Genomic DNA, 21190 nt, shown 5'->3' with positions numbered 1-21190 from the left:
ACAAGAGCTCCAGGATTATGTTCTTTCAGGACTTTTCAGCGGCGGTGATTCAGGAAAGAAAATCTTTTGATGATATCAAGAGAAGTGTAAGGGAACTTGAGATTCAGTATTCCTTACAGTTCTCCGCTGTGTTCCATATTGTTTTGAATGGATCCTTGAACCCGTCTGACTCTCCAGAGAAAGCGAAAACTTTTAAAGTAAGCTGGATATTTAGATAATCATGTTTCAATCTTAAGGAAATTTTGTTTGATTTTTCTGCTATTAACCAGTGTTAAATTATAGCTGGGAATGGGTTGAGTACCCATTTTTAACTTCCTCATTAGTATTACTTCTTTTTTTCTTTCTTTGCTTGTGTCTGGGTTGCAGCTCAAGCTGGAGGGTGTTACAAAGGTAGTTGTGATGACTAAGTGCCGACCGAAGGGCAGTTAAAGCCCGATTTTTGTTGTTAATTGCCATGGATTCCATATTGGTAGTGGGCACAAGATAAAGTTTTGAGATATGTAAGCATGCCCAGTGGGCGGTGGGGGGTAAATTCTCCAATCGAGTGTCATTAGCATTTTGGATTTTATTTCGTTTTTTGGTTTTTTATGTTTAGCTTTGGAAAGTTTTGAGAGCTTGTTAGTTGTAGTAGTTTTAGTTTGTACAGTTTTTAGGCTCAATGAGTCTTTTTTTCATTCATTCTCAGCGATGTGTAATTCGATGTGAAACTCAAGGGTTGAAATGTTGCTACAGTGTGTTATGGATAATGATGGGCTTAAATGTTGTACCTGGAACATTAAGGGGAGCCATCTGCCAGTCAAGAGGAAAAATGTACTTTCTAATCTTCAAAACGAGAGAGTGGATGTTGTCCTATTGCAGGAGATGCACCTTGATGACAAGGAACATTTGACGTTACAGCAGGGCGGGTTTGATCGGATTTATTTCTCGTCTTTTAATGCTAGGAGTAGGGGAGAAGCCATACTAGTGAAGAAGAATATTCCATTTAAATTACTAGATTGTATTAGACACTCACGGAAGGATCATCATTCCCAAAGTCTTGAGCTATGGGAAATAATACAGTATTTTGAATGTTTATTGCCACCCGGCGCACCCTCTTAAAATCCTGGTAGATGCATTTTCCAAATTAAGTTATGTTGCATCGTGGCACATGATTGTAGAAGGAGATTTCAACTGTCTTATGGATGCACGGTGGACAGAATGTCCAAATGTCCCCCAATACCCTTGTTATAATGTAAGCAATTAATGGATTTGTGCGCAGAACTCGAGCTGGTGGATGTCTGGAGGCAGATCCCCATCACAAGTAGGGATTTTATTTTCTCCTTTAACCCGCACAAATGGCACATGAGGGTTGATCTCTTCCCCATCCCTGCAACAATCTTAGATACGGTGGCATACTACACAACTGGGAATATTACCCTAACATTCCTGCCCCAGAAGTAAGATAGAAGTCACATAAGATTATATTGTATGCAGATGAGGGTCTTATGTTTTTGTCAAATCCCACAGTTTCGGCAGCTCACGTGATGCAATGCATTAATTCGCTTATCACCTTTTCGGGCTATAAGATTAATTTTACACATTTGTGGCCTTCTCTGTGGGAGGTCTCAGGGAAATACCTTATGTTGAAGGCAAATTCTGGTTTCCTTTCAAATGGTCACGGGGGTGGATTCCCTATTTCATATATTCATTACATCCGTCTTTGATCATTTTTTTAACGTGAACTATGTCCATTTGTTTGACAAAATTAAACAAGACCGTCAAAGATGGGAGGCACTTCCAACATCCTGGCGAGGTCGGCGAGCTGTTCTGAAAATGAATGCCTCTCCTCATTTACTATACCCCGTGTGAATGCTTGAACTATGGGAAATAATACAGTATTTTGAATGTTTATTGCCAACTTGTGCACCCTCTTAAAATCCTGGTAGATGCATTTTCCAAAGTAAGTTATCTTGCATCGTGGCAGATTATTGTAGAAGGAGATTTCAACTGTCTTATGGACCCACACAGATATTTCCCAGACAGATATTTTGGAGACTCAATGGCTGATTTATCTCTTTTATTTGACACTATAGGCGACTCTTTATCAAGCTAACCAAATTGAAACTACCCCACAGAGTATGGGGAGTAGATCTTCCAGATTAAAAGCTATCAATTAAGCACTTTATTATCCTATGTTAGTGTGTGGACCACTGAGGACTTGGTGTCAATACGGTTAGATATTGAACCCTCTCAGACAAAGTGAAACCTTACTAGTCTGTTGTTCTTAGACAAAATGACAACATTTATGGAGTATTATCATAACCCAATGATTATCAATAAAGTTAAAGCATGAATGCCAATGCGTCAGGTCAAGGGCAATATAGCCAAAATCATGTTTCTTACCCCTATAATTGGTATACCGAATTGTCAACCGGGGATAATGGATTCCATGTTTAAACTGTGGGAAGCCATGGGTGTAACTTGCTTGAGTGATTTAGAATTAGTAGAATCCCTACAGTGTGGAAACAAGCCCTTGGGACCAACAAGTCGACTTCGACCCATCCAGACCCATTCCCCTACCATCCTATATTTAGCTTGACTAATGCTCCAACCTACACATCCCTGAACACTATGTGTGATTTATCAATAGCCAATTCATCTAACCTGCACATCTTTGGACCCTGGTGCTGTGAGGACGCAGTGCTATCTACTGAACCACCACGTATTATTTTAAAGAGAAAGAATGACATCATTTGATCAAATAACTTGTAAGTATGGACGACCTAGTCGAGGCCTCTTCTGTTTTTTTGTCCAGATCCGAGATTTGATTTTTAAAAAACATACCTTTAACAGACTCTTACAGATCCGATAGAGAGAAGTGGGTGCTTATTGCTTAGAATACACTCTCTGTGAGTACCCTTTTTCATTAGTTGGAGTTTGTCCCCTCAGACAAGACTGTGCAGCTTTGGGATGGCTGCGAGAGAGAGTTGGGGATTCCGAACAACTCGGAGAGATTGAGAGGACATTTGTGAAAATGCTCGAATGATTTTGATCTGTAATAGGACCCATTCCATGCAGTTGAAAATTCTTCATTGGGTCTATCTGACCCCAGATTGTCTCTCAAAATGCACAGTGGGATTATCTTCAGCATGTGGTAAATGCAGAATGACTACAGGCACTCTTACCCTTGATTGTTGTCCTGCTGCAGTCTTCATATATATTGGAGCACTGTGTTATGTGTGATAGAGTAGGTATTGGGGACTGAATTGGAGATGGACCCGGTTTTTCTTTTCCTGGGCCTGCTCAGGGAACCTGACGCAGATGCACACGAGGAAAAGCATTATATCCTTACTTTCTGTGCTAGGAAACATGTTCTGTTGTGTTGGATGTCTAAAAACCCTGGGTCTGTTAGGTCGTCGTAAGTTCTTCATGGAGAATATCCCTTTGGACTTTCTCACTAGTATGGTACATCAAAAAAAAACAGATTTTCATAAGACATGGCAGCCCTTTTTGGATTACCACGATGCAGGTTTATCTGTCACATTAAGAAGGGCTTTTATATATTGTCTTATGAATCTAATATCCAATGAGAAACAATTATGAACATAAAGATGCGTATCAGTTAATGCTCTTGAAGAACGAGAGCTATCGTTTTGTTATGCTGAGCTGTACTATGTATTCATTATTTATTTTTTATTTTTGTTTTTCTTCCGTCCATTTAACGTTTTTAACTTGTTTTGTATGTACATGCACATGAGTGTAATTCTGTTCAGTTATTTGAGTTGTGTTGTTATTGAGTTATTATAATATTAAAAATCTCTTTTCAATAAAATTATTTTTAAAAATTAAAATGCTAACATTGATAGAATAGAGTCCCAAAGAACTCTCATTAGAGAGACCACTTATGCTGGTTTACCCTGAGGGTCACCACATCTCGGGTGATGGGGTGAGGTTGAGGTTGAGACAGCTTCCCCTTCATGGTAACCTCTGTCAGTGTGAGGAACTGAACCGGCGCTGCTGGCTTCCCTCTGCAACACAAACCGGCCGTCCAACGAACTGACAGAACTGTTACAGACAGAAACAGTCACATGCAAAGGGCAAGAGAAACTTTCATAAAAATGAAAATGGCAAATTCTGATAACGGTCAAGTAACGGCTGAGGGCAAGATCGTTCTCTGCTCGACATTGTATTTTATAACAAGACATGTTTCGAAGCTGTCTTTGATTTAATATCATTAAGGTGAGTCAAGTGAAATAACCAGAATTACTAAGTGTGATTGGAATCTATAACCATAAAATAAGTGTAGATTTCTTGCTTGGTCTGTGTAAAGCATGCTGACCATCGTATGAAAGTATAAAGGAAATGGAATATATTGTTAGTGCGTTCCATGGGAAATCCCTTGAACAGGTACTTGAAGAGAAATGGGGTAAAAGTGCCGGAGTGCCGTCTGGTCAATCATGATGGGTGGGAGAATCGGGCTGGTATTGAATGAGAGGGACACCATGGGGTGGGGTAGGTAGCTAATGAGGTGAGTTCGATAAGAGAGCACCAGGAAACCAGCTCAGCTTCGTCCAGACAGTCCCTCTGTCACACTCAACGAAAATGAAACTGAGACAAATTACTGTTTTATACAGCTCAATGTAATGAAGATTCTGCAGTCCTTCCTCCCTCCCAGTTACAAAGTTGCAGGACAAACGCTCATTCAAAACTCTCCATCGCCTGAACTCACACTAATATACCATTCACTGATAATTCTTCATAATACTGACCCGTGTTGCATGATACTGTCGAAATGTCTTCACTTCAGCATTCTGAAACTAGTGAACATATCTTTCCATGACATTTTTTCTCGCTCTCCCCCTCCCTGTCTCTTTCCCAAAACACACGGATTTACAGTCACACGGTTCTACAGACGGAAACAGGCCCCTTCGGCCCAGATGGTCCCTGACGAACAAAATGTCCATCCACACTCATCCAATTTCTCTGCCCTTGCTCTGTATCCCGCTAATCCTTTCCTATCTGTGTATTTGTCCAAATGCCTTTTCAATGTTGTTATTGTACCCATCTCAACCACTTCCACTGGCAGCTCACCCCATTAGTATACCATACTCTGTGTAAAAAAGTTGCCCCTACGGGTTAATTTTCATTTTATTCCTCTCGAAACATTAACGGATGTCCTCTAGTCCTCGATTCCCCAACCTTGCGAAAAAAATTCAAGTGTTTAACCCTATGCACGTCTCTCATAATTTGATAAGATCTACACTTCTTGTTGTGGTTCTGTTCGCCGAGCTGGGAATTGTTGTTGCAGACGTTTCATCCCCTGTCTAGGTGACATCCTCAGTGCTTGGGGGCCTCCTGTGAAGCGCCTCTGTGATGCTTCCTCCGGCATTTATAGTGGTTTGTATCTGCTGCTTCCTGTTGTCAGTTCCAGCTGTCCGCTGAAAATTCTGCAACACAATTTCCCAGCTCGGCGAACAGGACTACAACAATGAACAGCCGAGCTACAAATCTTCTCACAGACTATCTACACTTCTTTAAGAACCCCCTTCAGTTTCCTAGGCTGTAAAGAAATAAGTTCTAACCTGTCCAACTTCTCCCTATAACTTAAACCCTTTAGCCCAGGAAACATCTCTGAAATTTCTTCTGCACTCTTTCTAATTCAATAATATATGTTCTATAGCAAGGTGAACAAAACTGAACCCAATACTCCAACTGCAGCCTTACCAACTTCCTGTATAATTGCAACATAACGTCCCAACTTCTATACTGAATGCCTGTGTGCCAACCGCCTTCTTCACTGTCCTGTGTATCTGTGACCCAAATTTCAGACAACCGTGCACCTAATCTCTAATGTCCTTTGTTCCACTACACTCCTTAAGGCACTCTCGTTCATCATTAAACACCTACCTGGATTTCACTTTGCAAAATGCAAGACATCACCCTTGCCTATGTTAAACTTCACATGATATTTCCCAGCCACTTCCACTGCCGATTAAGGTACTGCTGCAATTTCTGGTAATGTTCCTCATTGGATCCCTTCTGTTATAGTGTCATCTGCAAACTTACTAACCTTGCGTTGTGCACTCTCGTTCAAATCATTGATATAGATAACAAACAGCAATGGGCCCAGGACCGACCCCTGAGACACTCCGCTAGTCACAGGCCTCCAGTCCGACAAGCATACCTCCACCATAGCCATTTGCTTCCTAACGCCAAGCCAATTGTGTTGCCAATTTGCCAGATCACCTTGGAGCCCATGCGATCTAACCTTCTCGAGCTGCCTACCATGTGGAACCTTATCAAAGGCCTTACTGAAATCCATATACACTATGTCCATCACCCTGCCCTCGTCAACTTTCCCGGTCACTTCCTCAAAAAACTACGAACAAAATTTGTAGGGCATGATCTGCCATGCACAAAGCTATGCTGACTTCTCCAAATCAAACTCTTTCTTTCCAAATGCATACACATCTTATCTCTCAGAACCTTCTCAAGTGGATTACCGAAAACAGATGTGAAGCTTACTGGTGCATACTTCCCAGGCATTTTTTGCAGCCCTTCTTGAAGAAGGGCACTCCATTTGCTACTGCCCAGTCGTCCGGGACCTTGCCCCTGAACTGTCTTCTCTCGCCTCTTTCAGTGTTCTTGGATATACCTGGTCAGGACCAAGAGATTTATCTGACTTTATGCATTCTAATATGTCCAACAGCACTCTACTGTGATATTAACAGTACCAAGATATGACAACTAACCCCACCAAAGGTCACAGATCTTCACGAATTTCTTCATGGTAAACACAGAGGGGAAATTGAGGACCTTGCCCATCTGTTGTGGTTTTACACATGAATGCCCACTTTGCATTTTAAGGCATCCTATTTTCTCTCTAGTCGCTCTTTTTCTTTACTATACTGACAGCACATCTTTGGATTCCCTACTTTTCTCAGCCAAGGCAAGTCGTACCCCCTTTTCGCTTTGCTGATTTCCTTCTTCAGTAAACTCCTGCATCCCTTGGGACTCTCCAGAGATTCCATTGATCCCAGCTGCTGAACCTGAGCCACGCCTCCTTTTTGCTGGTCAGAGCCTGATTATCTCTTGTCATCCAGGGTTCTCTATTCCTACCTCACTTTCCCTTCACCCTCACAGGAACATATAGACTTTGAACTTGAAATATCTCACTTTTAAAAGCCTCCCACTTACCAGAGATCCTTTTGCCTGGAAACAAGCTACTCCAATCAACGTTTGCAAGTCCCTGTCTAATTCCAACAAAATTCGCCTTGCCCCAAATTAGAACTTGAATCTGTGGACCAATTCTGTCCCTGCCATAACTGTTTTAAAATTAATACAATCCAATCACCAATCCCAAAATGCTCCCCACTTTACCTCCGTCACCTATCCTGCCCTATGTCCCAACAGTAGGTCGAGTTTGTCCCTTCACGAGTAGGACCCTCCACATGCTGCTTGTGGAAGCTTTCCTGAACACACTTAACTAATTTCTTTCCATCTTAGTCCTTAAACCTCTGGAAGTCCCAGTCGATGTTAGTATAATTAAAATCACCTATTATGACAACCCTATTGCTCCTGCAAGTCTCGCCAGTCTCCTTGCATATTTGTTTCTCTAATTCCCATTAATTATTTGGAGGCTTATAGTGCAACCACCATAACATCACCAACCCCCTTTTACTTCTTTGCACCATCCACAAAACCTCACTGGACATTATCTCAGTTATTTCATCTTTAAATACTGGAGTGGTATGCGTCTGAGTTGGAACTATTGGTATTTAAACTGTTTCAATTTACATCTCTCCTTCCCAGTGATTTTCACACCCACAGCACCCTTGTCAAGGCGCAATGGAGATACAGAGCTGTAAATGGATGGGAGCTGCACATCCTGTCACTTCCAGCATCGACTGCAAGCTTCCCCACACTGGGCAGTGATCTAACACAGTGCTGAACAATGCAAAAACCTGGGGTTATATATGGATGAACCAGTGCAGACTGCACAGTTCCTCCCGCTGGACATTTAGCCCAGTATTATAGATCAATTATTGGTGTGGGCTGAACAGAGTTCAACTCTGGATATTGCTGGGTTGCATTCAGCAGTTCGCTAGCTGGATCTACACTGTGCTCCATCCTGAATATATAATGGATGGGCCGGTTAGGTGAGTTGGATTGCGAATGTGAGAGAACTAAACTTCTGGCAATGCCTTTATTTTGTGTTTTCATTCTTGTGATTGGACCCTTCAAATCCTGACTCATCTGGTTAGACCCGACCCTCTGGATGAGTGATGGTGACTGTTGTTACAGCATCTGAGTCGGCAACATGACCAACAAATGGAGCAGAGGCTGCAGAGAAGGGGGTCTTCGTAAAATGGAATGAGGGAATCACAATCAGATCAGCCATGGTCTTAGTGAATGGTGGGGCAGGATTGTGTGGACTACGAATGCAATTTATTCATATATTTCTGTTTGTTACAGGCAAACTCCCCTTCTCTCCCAGTGCCCAAAGCTGGTGGGGAGTGAGTCACCTCCTGCTGTCCCTGCGTAATAGGATCCTGGGGCCTCACAAGCCTCTAGATTTCCCAGTGATGGTCTCGAGCAGTTGAGTGACTCCCTCCTGTTCCTGTGTCCTAGTCTCGAGCAGTTGAATGACACCCTCCTGTTCCTCTGTCCCAGTCTCGAGCGGTTGAGTGACTCCCTCCTGTCCCTGTGTCCCAGTCTCGAGCGGTTGAGTGACTCCCTCCTGTTCCTGTGTCCCAGTCTGGAGCAGATGAATGGTTGTCTCCTTTTCCTGTGTCCCAATCTCAAGCAGTTGAATGACACCCTCCTGTTCCTGTGTCCCAGTCTCGAGCGGTTGAGTGACTCCCTCCTGTTCCTAGGTCCCAATCTCAAGCAGTTGAGTGACTTCTTCCTGTTCCTATATCCCAGTCTATAGCAGTTGAGTGAGTGCCTCCTTTTTCTGTGTCTCAGTCTCGAGCAGTTGAGTGACTGCCTCCTGTTCCTATGTTCCAGTCTCGAGCAGTTGAGTGACTGCCTCCTGTTCCTATGTTCCAGTCTCGAGCAGTTGAGTGACTGCCTCCTGTTCCTGTGTCCCAGTCCGAGCAGTTGAGTGACTGCCTCCTGTCCCTGTGTCCCAATCTCGAGCAGTTGAGTGACTGCCTCCTGTTCCTATGTTCCAGTCTCGAGCAGTTGAAGGACTGACCAAACAAACTGACTGACAGAATTCAGAACCTGAATAGCCTCTTCCTGTTCCTGTGTTATACACTCAAGAGTCAACAGAGTCTCAGTGATGTACAGCACAGAAAAAGACCTTTTGATCCAGTCGTCCATTCTGACCAAATGTCCTAAATTAATCTCGTCCCCCTTGCCAGCACTCGGCCCATATCCCTCTAAACCCTTCCCATGCATGTACCTATTCAAATGCCTTTTAAATGGTGTAACTGGACCTGCCTCCACCCACCTCTTTTGGGTGCACAGTCCATAAACACAGCAGTCTCTCTTTGAAAGTGTTGTGTCTCCTTTCCCTTTATAAATCTTTCTCCTCTCACCTTAAACCTTTGTCCTCTAATTTTCGACTCGCCTATGCTGGGGTAAAGACGTTGACTGTTTACCTTATCTATGCCCCTCATGACTTTATAAACCGCTATAAGGTCACCCCTCAGCTTCAACGCTTGAAAATAGTCCCAGCCGATTCAAACTCTCCCTGTAGCTCAAACACTGCAACACCTGCAACATTTAAAAAAATCTCTTCTGCACTCTTTCAAGTTTGACAACATCTTTCCGACAGCAGGGAGACCAGAATTAAAGGCAATATTACAAAAGTGGCCAAATCAATGTCCTGTACATATTTAACATGTCATGCAAATACTTCGACTCAAAGCATGCACCAATAAAGGAAAGATCACCAAGTGCCTTCTTCACTGCGCTGTCTACCTGTGATGGCACTTTCAAGGAACAGAGAACCTTCACCACAAGGTGACACAGTACCTCAGTGGCTAGCATTGCTACCTCACAGCACAGTGATCTGGGTTTAATTCTATCCTTGAATGAGTGCCTGTCTGGTGTTTGCACATTCTGTCCGTGTCTGCGTGAGTTTCTTCCGGGTGTTACATTTTCCCTCCACAGTACAAAGATACACAGGTAAGGGGTAGATTGGCCATGCTAAATTGCCCCAGGTACCCTGGGATGTGTAGGCTAGGTCAATTAGCCATGGGAAATGCAGGCTCGGGGGATAGGGTAGGTGTGTATCCAGTGGGATACGGTTCCGAGGGTCGATGTGGCCTCGATGGGCCGAATAGCCTCTTTCCTCCCTGTAGGGATTCGATAATTTCAATGGAGTTTTCTTTGATTGGCCACTTTTGACAGGACTTGACCTACATGTCTTGCCCTGATTTATCTTGCAAAATGCAACACCTCACATTTATCAAATTAAACTCCATCTGCCACCGCTCGGTTCACCTAACCAAGTTTCCACTGTGTTCTGAGATATCATTCTTCACTACCGACTACACCACCTAATTTGTTATTATCTACAACCTTACTGATCATACTTCATATACTCAAATGTAAATGATTTGTATCAGTGACAAAAGGCAGTGGACCCACTATTGATCTTTGCAGCACGCCACTGGTCACAGGTCTCCAAGTTTAATGAACAAATGTCCACTGTCACGCCCTGTCTCCAATATTCAAGAAAAAATTGGATCTAAATGGTGAGCTCTCCCGGGATCCCAGGCAGTCTAACCTTGTTAACCAGGCTACCATGTAGAACATTTGATGAGAAAGTGAAGACTGTAGATGCTGGAGATCAGAGCTGAAAATGTGTTGCTGGAAAAGCGCAGCATGTCAGGCAGCATCCAAAGAACAGGAGAATCAACGTTTCGGGCATAGCCCACAGTTTGGTTTTCTAACTGAATTCCATAAAGACAACATCCACTATCCTGCCTCATCAATCATCTTCATCACTTCCTCAAAAATTCCACCGAGTCAGTGTGACATGATCTCCAATGTACAAAGCCCTCTTCAGTCCTTATCGTTCCAAATGCATATACATCCTTTCCCTCAAAATCCCCTCCAACAATTTAGCCACCATTGACGTCAGGCTCACCAGTCTATAGTTACATGGTTTTTCCTTCCTTTCTTAAATGATGACACTACGTTAGGAGCCTTCCAGTATTTTGGCACCTCACCTGTGGAAATCAATGATACAAATATATCAGCAAAATGCAGAGCAATCTCTTTCGTAGCTTCCCACAAACTTGTGCGATACAACTGATCAGGTCCCAGGGATTTGTTCACCTTTATGTGTTTTAAAATAGAACATAGAACATAGAACATAGAACAATACAGCACAGAACAGGCCCTTCGGCCCACGATGTTGTGCCGAACTTCTATCCTAGATTAAGCACCCATCCATGTACCTATCCAAATGCCGCTTAAAGGTCACCAATGAATCTGACTCTACCACTCCCTCGGGCAGCGCATTCCATGCCCCCACCACTCTCTGGGTAAAGAACCCACCCCTGACATCTCCCCTATACCTTCCACCCTTCACCTTAAATTTATGTCCCCTTGTAACACTCTGTTGTACCCGGGGAAAAAGTTTCTGACTGTCTACCCTATCTATTCCTCTGATCATCTTATAAACTTCTATCAAGTCACCCCTCATCCTTCGCTGTTCCAACGAGAAAAGGCCGAGAACTCTCAACCTATCCTCGTACGACCTACTCTCCATTCCAGGCAACATCCTGGTAAATCTTCTCTGCACCCTCTCCAAAGCTTCCACATCTTTCCTAAAGTGAGGCGACCAGAACTGCACACAGTACTCCAAATGTGGCCTAACCAAAGTCCTGTACAGCTGCAACATCACCTCACGACTCTTGAATTCAATCCCTCTGCTAATGAACGATAATACTCCATAGGCCTTCTTACAAACTCTATCCACCTGAGTGGCAACCTTCAAAGATCTATGTACATAGACCCCAAGATCCCTCTGTTCCTCCACCTGACCAAGAACCCTACCATTAACCCTACCAAATGACCAACACCTCCTTGTATACAGATACTTTTCAAGCTATCACTATACATTTCTTCATTCTCTTGCTCTTGTAACTCCCTCCACATTAAATACTGAGGAGAAATACTCGTTTCATATCCCTCCCATCTCTTGTGGTTCCACACATAGGTAGCCTTCCTGATCTTTAAGGTGCCCTATTCTCTCCCTAGGTAATCTTTTGCCATGAAAAGATTTGTAGAATTTCTTCAATACCTCGTTAACCCTACTTCTAATTTTTGTGGCCCGATTTCCGAGTTGACTGTATACTTACTGCCCTTATACTCCTCTGGGGATCCACTTGATCTCAGCTCTGTTTACCTGACATATGCCTCCTTCCTTACCTTGACCAGAGCATCAATATATCTAACCATCCAGCACTCCCTGCACCCACCAGCCTTGCCCCGCTCACTAATAGGAACACGTTGGTCCTGGACTCTCTGAAACCAGGTTTTGATGGCCTTGCATTTCCCAACCATCCCTTTACCTGTGAATAGGGTATTCCAATCAGCCTTTCACAGGGCTCGCCTAACACTTTCAAAATTGGCCTTGTTCAAAGTTAGAACTTTAATGTTTACATCAGGTCTTTCCTATTCCATAACTAGTGTAAAAGTAATATTTATGTGTAACAGACTTGAATGTTAAATAAATACTTCCTGCCCCTCTGTAACAGGCTCGAGAGGCGGAATGGGATTCTCCTCTCCCTGTATAAAAGCCACGAGACTTTAAATGATACATCAACCCCTGGATTACGAGCAGCCAATAAACTTTATCTGATGGAGGTCCATCCCTTCTCAGTTACAGAAACAATGTACTCCAGGTGTCATCTCAGTGACACCTCATACAGCTGCAGCGACAAATCCTTTTATTTTGAATGATTTTGTTGGCAAAATGTACTAATATTCCAGCGTTCCACCTTTTCAAGTAGCAACAGGCTAATATGGACTGAATGGCCTTGTCCTATCCTTCTGTAAGAGGCCCATAGGGACAGAATTGCTTCGGCCTGTTCCTGAGCAGTAGTCTCAGTGCTCTGTCTCAAGGTTATGAAAGGATTTGAAAACAGAGCATTTAAAACCCGGAGTAGCCTCACACTGGTCAATAAGTACCATACTGAACGTTGAGGCATCTAGAATCATGCCCATCCGTCGTTATTTTTTATGCAGCCGATCTGTTATTTTATTTCTGCCTCCTTTCATAAACAGAGTGAAACATATATAGAGCCCTGCAGTGTCCTGTTAATGCTCTCATATACAAGGCCAAAAAGATTTAAAAGATTTAAATGTTTATGGTCCATCCCTCAGCAACCCTCATCCATTCCATCCAAACACAATAAATGTTCCCTTTTATAGTGTTATGAAAAGTGATGTATTGAACTGGTGAACTGATCCTACTTGTTCAGTGACTGTGATGAATGCCAGTCTCCAAGGATTCTAATCATCCCAGTGGAGGGTTTCCCTCTTTCAATCATAAATGGGCGCCGTTCAATGTGTTACCCCATAACATGAGCAGAGCATCACCGACAGCACTGACAGGGATCAGCAGCTCCAGAGAAAAGGGGAGGAGAGATCAGAATCTGAGAACATTAGACTGGAATGTTCCAACAATGGATCAGAATCTGAGAACATTAGACTGGAACATTTCAACAATGGAACAGAATTTGAGAACATTAGACTGGAATGTTCCAACAATGGATCAGAATCTGAGAACATTAAACTGGAATATTCCAACAATAAAAAGGAGTTTGTGCGATTATGTTTGTTATCTTTCTGCATTTGATTGGTTGCCATTATCATTGCTGATCTATTACATTCTTCGCATTATTCAATATTTTTATTATCCCTTCCTGGCTATCGTTCGTGTTCCTGGTAAGTGTCACTGTCCTTTTTTTTCTATAAACTTGTTATGACTGAATTTCTGTTCTTTCATATATTCTACACTTCTACCCACTATTATTGTTCCTGTTGAAATTCTGAATCCAGATATTCACCATCCAGACCACTACTAACTACATCAATGAAGGTGTTCAATTCCTGTCTCCCTCTGCTCTGGCAATGTTACTCATGGGTCTCTATGTTGAACTACTCAGTTTCAGCGGAGAACTACAATTTATTGTATCATGGCCTTCGTTATTTAAATATTACGAGCATGGAGGTCAATCTCCACTGTTCTGTTTACAAACTCCACTTCCTTCCACTGTTTCCATCCCATTCCTGGCCAATATCTGCTGCTGAAGCTGACGAGTCACAACTGTGGGTGATCCCTTTGACCATGAGCTGATTCCTGACACCATTCCCTGACCATTTCTAACTTGAAATACTCCCCACTCCAGAATATATCTTAATGGTTTATTCCATCAGCTGTTTGAACCTTGAGCTATGAAATACAGTCTTAATGAAGCTAATAATCTGCTGCTGATGCTCCCGGCTTCAAACCTGCCAAAGCAAATCTGATTCGACCTCACACCAAAATCCCATCCATCTGTCATTCATGTGCACGCCGATATATATTGCTGTTTTTTTCTGGCAATACCTTTATTTTGACATTTTCAAACACTTTATCTCATCTGTCCATGAAACTTCTCTCATTCTCTCTCTGTCGATTATCCAAAAGCCTGCCAGTTGTTCGTGTTTAAAATAGTTTCCTCCATGTGCGTTTCTTCTCAAACAATGAGTTTCGCATTCAACCACGCCAATCGCGCACACACACGGACTCTCTCTCTCACACTCTGATGACCACACACACACATACACACAAACATATACACACACACACACACACACACACACACACACACGCAGAGAGAGCAAACCTTCCCGCTGGAGACGGTAATCTGATGCGAGTATAGTTAGCACGATAGTAAAGTTTGCAATACTCTCTATGCTAGGCAGATAGTGCCGTTTACTGAGCAACACACGAGCATGGTCTGCACAGCTCTCCATGTTGGGCTGTCATCTTGTCCCAGTTTATGTTGTTTGTGGTGTTCTGTGAAGCAGATTCAGAATTTGATATAACAAACCATTTCAGCCGATCTGACAATGCCTTTATTCAATGTTCTCATTCTCGTAATTATATTCTCGAAGATCTCACTTCTCCAGTTAGTCCCAATGCCCTGTCTTTTTCCGCATATTTCCACAACCTCCTCCCAGTTAATTAACTGCCTGTTTCTGTCTTTAATGTGAATCTCTCTGTCCCTCTGTATCTTTCCCTGGCCTTGGGTTTTGTCTCCCTAGTGTATCGAGTGCTGGCATTGTGTAGCTCAGAAATAATGAAATGGCGTATGTCAGGCTGTTTTTCACTTCCCAGTATGTCCCATGTGATTGCCCATGGAGAGGCGAGTTTCAGAAGTTATGAGACACATCCTTGTAACTTGGACTGTACCTGTATTTGCCAACTCAGGTGACCTTGCGATCAGTAACACGGGGAAGCTCATTGAGTAAAGTACCAAGCATCTAAATTGTGTGACAATGCTGTCACTTTTTTTAAAAAAGGTTTTTTCCTCTTTTCTTAACAAGAGATCTTAAAGTCCAAACTGCCTACTGTAAACGGCTCAAGTAAATAACTTTTAGGGTTTTAGGGTTTTTAATAAATAGTAGTAACAATGGCCAGCTCGCACAGACCAGGCTTTCTCGTTCTTTTTCCTTACCAGGTGCTTGTGTCCCAGAAGGGTTGGAAGTTTTAGTAAATTATCCCTAGCTGCTGTTCTCTCTGAAGCTTCACTTGATGCTGTTTCCTCCTGGATTGGAGAACTGTATGTCTGAATGCTCCTTTTTACCATGGAGTGTGTTTAGGTGATGTTAGTATATTGGAACAGTTCATTTGTAGAAGGTATTGTATCCATTATTCAGTTAAGGTTTCCAATAGTTAAGTTATTCTAAAATCCTCTTCATTTTGTATGGATTATCATTAGAGTGTTTGAATTATTATGTTTTAATTAATGGTGAGTGGTTCGGCGAGTAGCATCATATCTGGAAATTCCACTTCGCATCTGCCTTTAAAATAAGAAAATGTTGGCATCCAAGCTACCTTCTTGAAATAGTTTGAGGCAGTCTGGTTGGTCTATAACAAACTGGGGACTCTTGTCTGGTTCTAAATCGATAATACCATATTGGGTGTAGAATTCCAATCCCTACAGTGTGCAAACAGGCCATTCGACCCAACAAGTCCACACCGACCCTCCGAGGAGTAACCTACCCAGACCCATTCCTCTACCCTATTATTACACATTTACCCCGACTAAGGTACCTAACCTACACATCCCTGAGAACTATGAACAATTTACCATGACCAATTCACCTGACATGCACATCTTTGGATTGTGGGAGGAAACCAGAGAATCCAGAATAAGCTCATGCAGACACTGGAGAGTATGCACTGGGAGACTATTGGGTTCAAAGGTCGCGTATGGTAATTGTTCCGGATGTTGAATTCGTTTGGTTTAAAATGTGTTTTGTGTATAAAGATTCTTTCAGTCACTGAGAGTTCTCTGGGTGTGGAAAAGTGAAGTTGGGGGGTTTACAAAAGGTAATGAAGGCAAATATGTAGGAATTGGCAGACAAGCTGGAGTTGGGGTTGTGTTTGTCTGGGAGAAAATGAGAGATAATTACAGCTATAGCTCAGCAATTACATTTGGTGAAACTGCCATCAGACTCTTTGGAAATGGTTCGAATTCAATTTCAAATGAGGCACCTTGAACATGAGAAGGAATTGAAACCATTTAAATTAAAATGAGAAGTAGAAATAAAAGAAAAGAAAATGAAGAAGAAAGAGAGAAAAAAGAGAGAAGAAAAGAGAGTTTCAACTTCAATATTTAGCAATTAGAGAGGAAAGTTGACATAAAAGGCGGAGATGAAGGTAGACGGCAGGCTGGATGAGGAGGATAGTCAGGATGAGCAACCCTTTAGGAGCCAAAGGCTTGATGGGGATCTGTTTAAGTATGCCCCAGGCATTATCTAAATTTGATGAGAAGGATGGGGAAGCCTTTTTAATTTCATTTGAGAAAGTGGCTAAACAAATGCAGTGATCAGTTACCGTGTGGACTTAGTTGAACCACACAGAGCTGATAGGTATTTGCATCCCGAGCAGTAGAGGTATCTGGCCATTGTGGGGTGGTGAACAAAGCCATCTGAAATGCATATAAGCTTGGGCCAGAAGCCTACAGACAGCGTTTCTGGAATGCAAATCAAGCTGCCTCATTAAACGCACATTGAGTTTGAAAGAATCAAACAAAGTAATTTTGAAAGGTGCGGAAGGGCATTAAAAACAGAGCAAAACTATGGCACACTTAGAGAGATTCTTCTTTTGGAGAAGTTCAACAATTCACTTCCTGCAGTCGTGAGAACTCGTGTGGAAGAGCAGAGAGTTACAATGGCAAGATTAGAAGCTGAAATGTCTGATGATAATAATTTGGTTCAGAAATCAAAGTTTGGTTTCTGTGAGAGATTGAGAAGAATGTGCGAGATCTTCTTAAAACATATCCCTGTGAGAGTAAGGCTTACTTGCCAAGGCCAGGAGTAGCAGGTAAAGGGTTTTCAGCATTAAGAGACACAGAAGCATATAATTCTTTAATGCTGAGACATGAGGAGCTATGTCATTCAGAAGGACTATTGGAGAGATGAGAAGTGCTCCATTATGTAATCAGTGGTTGGAGTGTCCAGTAGAAACATCAACAAATTAATTCCACAATGGGGAAGGAGGCCTTGAGCTCAGTGTTGGCATTACAACATTTCAGCATTTAAATTGCCACTAACATACCTGAGACAAATCTTTATCACTGATCGTGACCCCTTAACATTTTTGGAGACGTTCAGGCCAAAAAATACCAGTCTGTTGCGATTAAAACATTTACCTGTGAAAGTAAGGTTTATGAGTATAGGCCAGGAGTAGCAGGTAAAGAGGTTAGAGCATTAAGAGGTACAGAAACATGTAATTCTTTTATGCTGAGAAATAAGGAGCTATGTCATTCAGAGGGACTATTGGAGAGATGAGAAGTGCTCCATTATGTAACGTGTGGTTGGAGCGTCCAGTGGAAACATCAACAGATTTATTCCACAATGGGGAAGAAGGCATTGAGAAGGTGTTGGTGGTACAACATTTCAGCATTTAAATTGCGAATAACATACATGAGACAAAACTTTATCACTGATCGTGGAACCTTAACGTCTTTTGGAGAAGTTTAGGGAGAAGAATACCAGTCTGTTTCAATTGAGCTTATTATTGCTGCCATTCAATTTGAAATTATACAGGTGACAGGGCGAGAAAACCTAAGTTTTGACACATTCTGGAGACTTGGATGAAGAAAGACAAAGGCATTCTATGGCAGGAGTAAAATGTCTGAAATCTAATCTCGTTGAGAACATTTATATACTCAGAGTCAATATAATATATATGCATTGCAGTCATAGAATCACAGAGTCAGAGAGATGTACAGCATGGAAGCAGACACTTCAGTCCATCCCGTCCATGCAGACCAGATATCCCAACCCAATCTAGTCCCACCTGCCAGCACCCGGCCCATATCCCTCCAAACCCTTCCTATTCATATCCCCATCCAAATGCCTCTTAAATGTTGCAATTGTACCAGCCTCCACCACATCCTCTGGCAGCTCATTCCATACACGTACCACCCTCTGGGTGAAAAAGTTGCCCCTTAGGTCTCTTTTATATCTTTCCCCTCTCACCCTAAACCTATTCCCTCTAGTTTTGGACTTCCCGACCCCAGAGAAAAGACTTTGCCTATTTATCCTATCCACGCCCCGCATAATTTTGTGAATATCTATAAGGTCACCCATCAGCCTCCGACGCTCCAGGTAAAACAGCCCCAGCCTGTTCAGCCTCTCCCTATAGCTCAAATCCTCCAGCCCTTGCAACATCCTTGTAAATCTTTTCTAAACCTTTTCAAGTTTCACAACATATTTCCGATAGGAAGGAGACGAGAATTGCACGCCATATTCCAACAGTGGCCTAACCAATGTCCTGTCCAGCCGCAACATGACATCCCAACTCCTGTACTCAATACTATGACCAATAAGGGAAAGCATACCAAGCGCCTTCTTCACTATCCTATCTACCTGCTACTAATAAAGGAAGATTAGGAGGTCTAAAATGAATCCATCTTTGTATAATGATAGATCATTTTATTAAAGGTGGAGTTGCGAGGATGCTATCACTATAAAAAGGTTATTTTCTCTTGTTTTTTTAAGAGACATTTTAAAGGCGGAGGTGCCGAACTGCTGTCTGAACACAGTTTAAGGAAATAACTGAGGAGGCCTTTAGGTTTCATTAAATGGTGGTAACAATCGAAGGGCAGTGGGCAGCTCTCCCAGACCAGGTTTTCTCGTTTTGTTTTTAGCTGCAGCATTCAGAAGCTGCTGGAGATCCCAGCAGGGTTAGAAGTTCCAATACATGATCCCTAGCTGCTTTTCTCTCTGAGATGGTTGTTGATGTTGATTTCTCCTGGATCAAAAAACTGCATGTAAGAATCTGTATTTGAATATATCTTTGTGCCGAGTCGTGTATACCAAGAAGGTACGGTATCTACTGTTTGTGTAATTGTTCGACATATAAGCTATCCCAAAATGTTATTTTCTTTGATTATATTTTTACTAAAGCATTTGAATAGATTATGTTCGGCTAAATGTCGAGTGCTTTGACCAGTCAGAACATATCTGGGAAGCACACTTCACATCTATATTCAAAATAAGGAAAGGTTTGGGTCTAAGTGGCCTTCTTAACATATTTTACGGGGATCTGGTCTGGTCCACAACACTTGTAGCCGAGGGGTTTCTGACTGACTCCTGTTATTGAAAAGTTAGTGGAAGTGCTGGGGATGGTGTGCTGGAGCTTGTGCTGTGAGCTGCCTCGGACATTCAGAGAAACCGGTGGATTTGGTGACCCAACTTTGGTTGGAGCCTGGGGACTATGGTAACACCATCTGGATGTGTAACATGAACACCAAATGGAACAGAGGCTGCAGACAGGGAAGCTCTGAAACCACGGAGTGAGTCTGTGTGGGGAAAGGGATCTGCTGTATCCACCCCGGATTTTCCAGGAACAGCTTCCCAAGCTCCACTTAACCCAGGAGCAGAGTGTGAGGGGACCCTGACTGAACAAGGACCTGGTCACAGAGCGGTGTCACCTCCTTAAACACGACCCACAGCTTCACGCCAGGGTGAAGACGGTGCTGCCAGTGGCTGTTAGGGTCACAGTTTCATTCAGCTTCTGTGATCCGAAACTTTCCAGGCAGGACGAGGTGACAGCTCCATCATCTCCCAATATCTCAACATCAATGTCACCATTCGGTGACAGAGGATGTATATGGTGGATGAGGTCAATACATTGCTTCTCCCTCAGCGGGAAGCTGCCAGGTGTATCCTTACTTTCCCAGTATAGTGGGATTCCCAAGATGTACATGGTATCCGCAGAGTAGCCATTACATGCGGAGAGGTAGAGGAACTGAAGGAGCTCTCACTCTATTAATGTTAAAGTGTGTACATGTACAATACATCATGTTGGTGAATACCCCTATCCTGAAAGCAGCCACTGTTCCTTCATTCAGAAGCAGGCAGCCATTCCCATCGTCTATGGGTTTCCATGTCGAAAGGAATAATTATGTCTTGGATAAAAGCCGTCCCCTTGATACACGTTTCAAAACACCATCCCAACCACCAACCAACTACAACAAAATATTCCATGTGTACGGAGAGCAATGGGGTCACTTGCAGTGTCAAGGAGCAGACGATCAGGGATGGAGCAAAACCTCCCATGTCTGAACGGGTCTGAGTGAACCCCCCAGTATACAGTATCATTAAGTCCTGTAATCCCTCTCCATTTCAGTAACATACTGCCTTCTATTACTCCTGTAAATGAAATTACAGGTTATATTTTGTTGTATTGCACCTGCCAAATGATTATCCATTGCCTTTAACTTTCTGTATCTATTTGCAGACACTCCACCCTCTCTTGATAATTTAATCTCTTGCTTATCCAAGCGACATCACGAAACTCAGTATCTGTATATCTGTTCCAACCTCCTGATCATTGATATAGATTGTAAATAGTGGAGGACCCAGCACTGGTCACTGTGTGACTCCACTGGTGACGTTCTGTCAAACTGATTAAGACTGACTTATCCGGAGTGCCTCCTTCCTGTTTGATACACCGTCC

This window comes from Chiloscyllium punctatum, chromosome 50, assembly GCF_047496795.1.
Source record: "Chiloscyllium punctatum isolate Juve2018m chromosome 50, sChiPun1.3, whole genome shotgun sequence".
NCBI classification, from domain to species: domain Eukaryota; kingdom Metazoa; phylum Chordata; class Chondrichthyes; order Orectolobiformes; family Hemiscylliidae; genus Chiloscyllium; species Chiloscyllium punctatum.
This window is presented reverse-complemented; position numbering follows the sequence as displayed.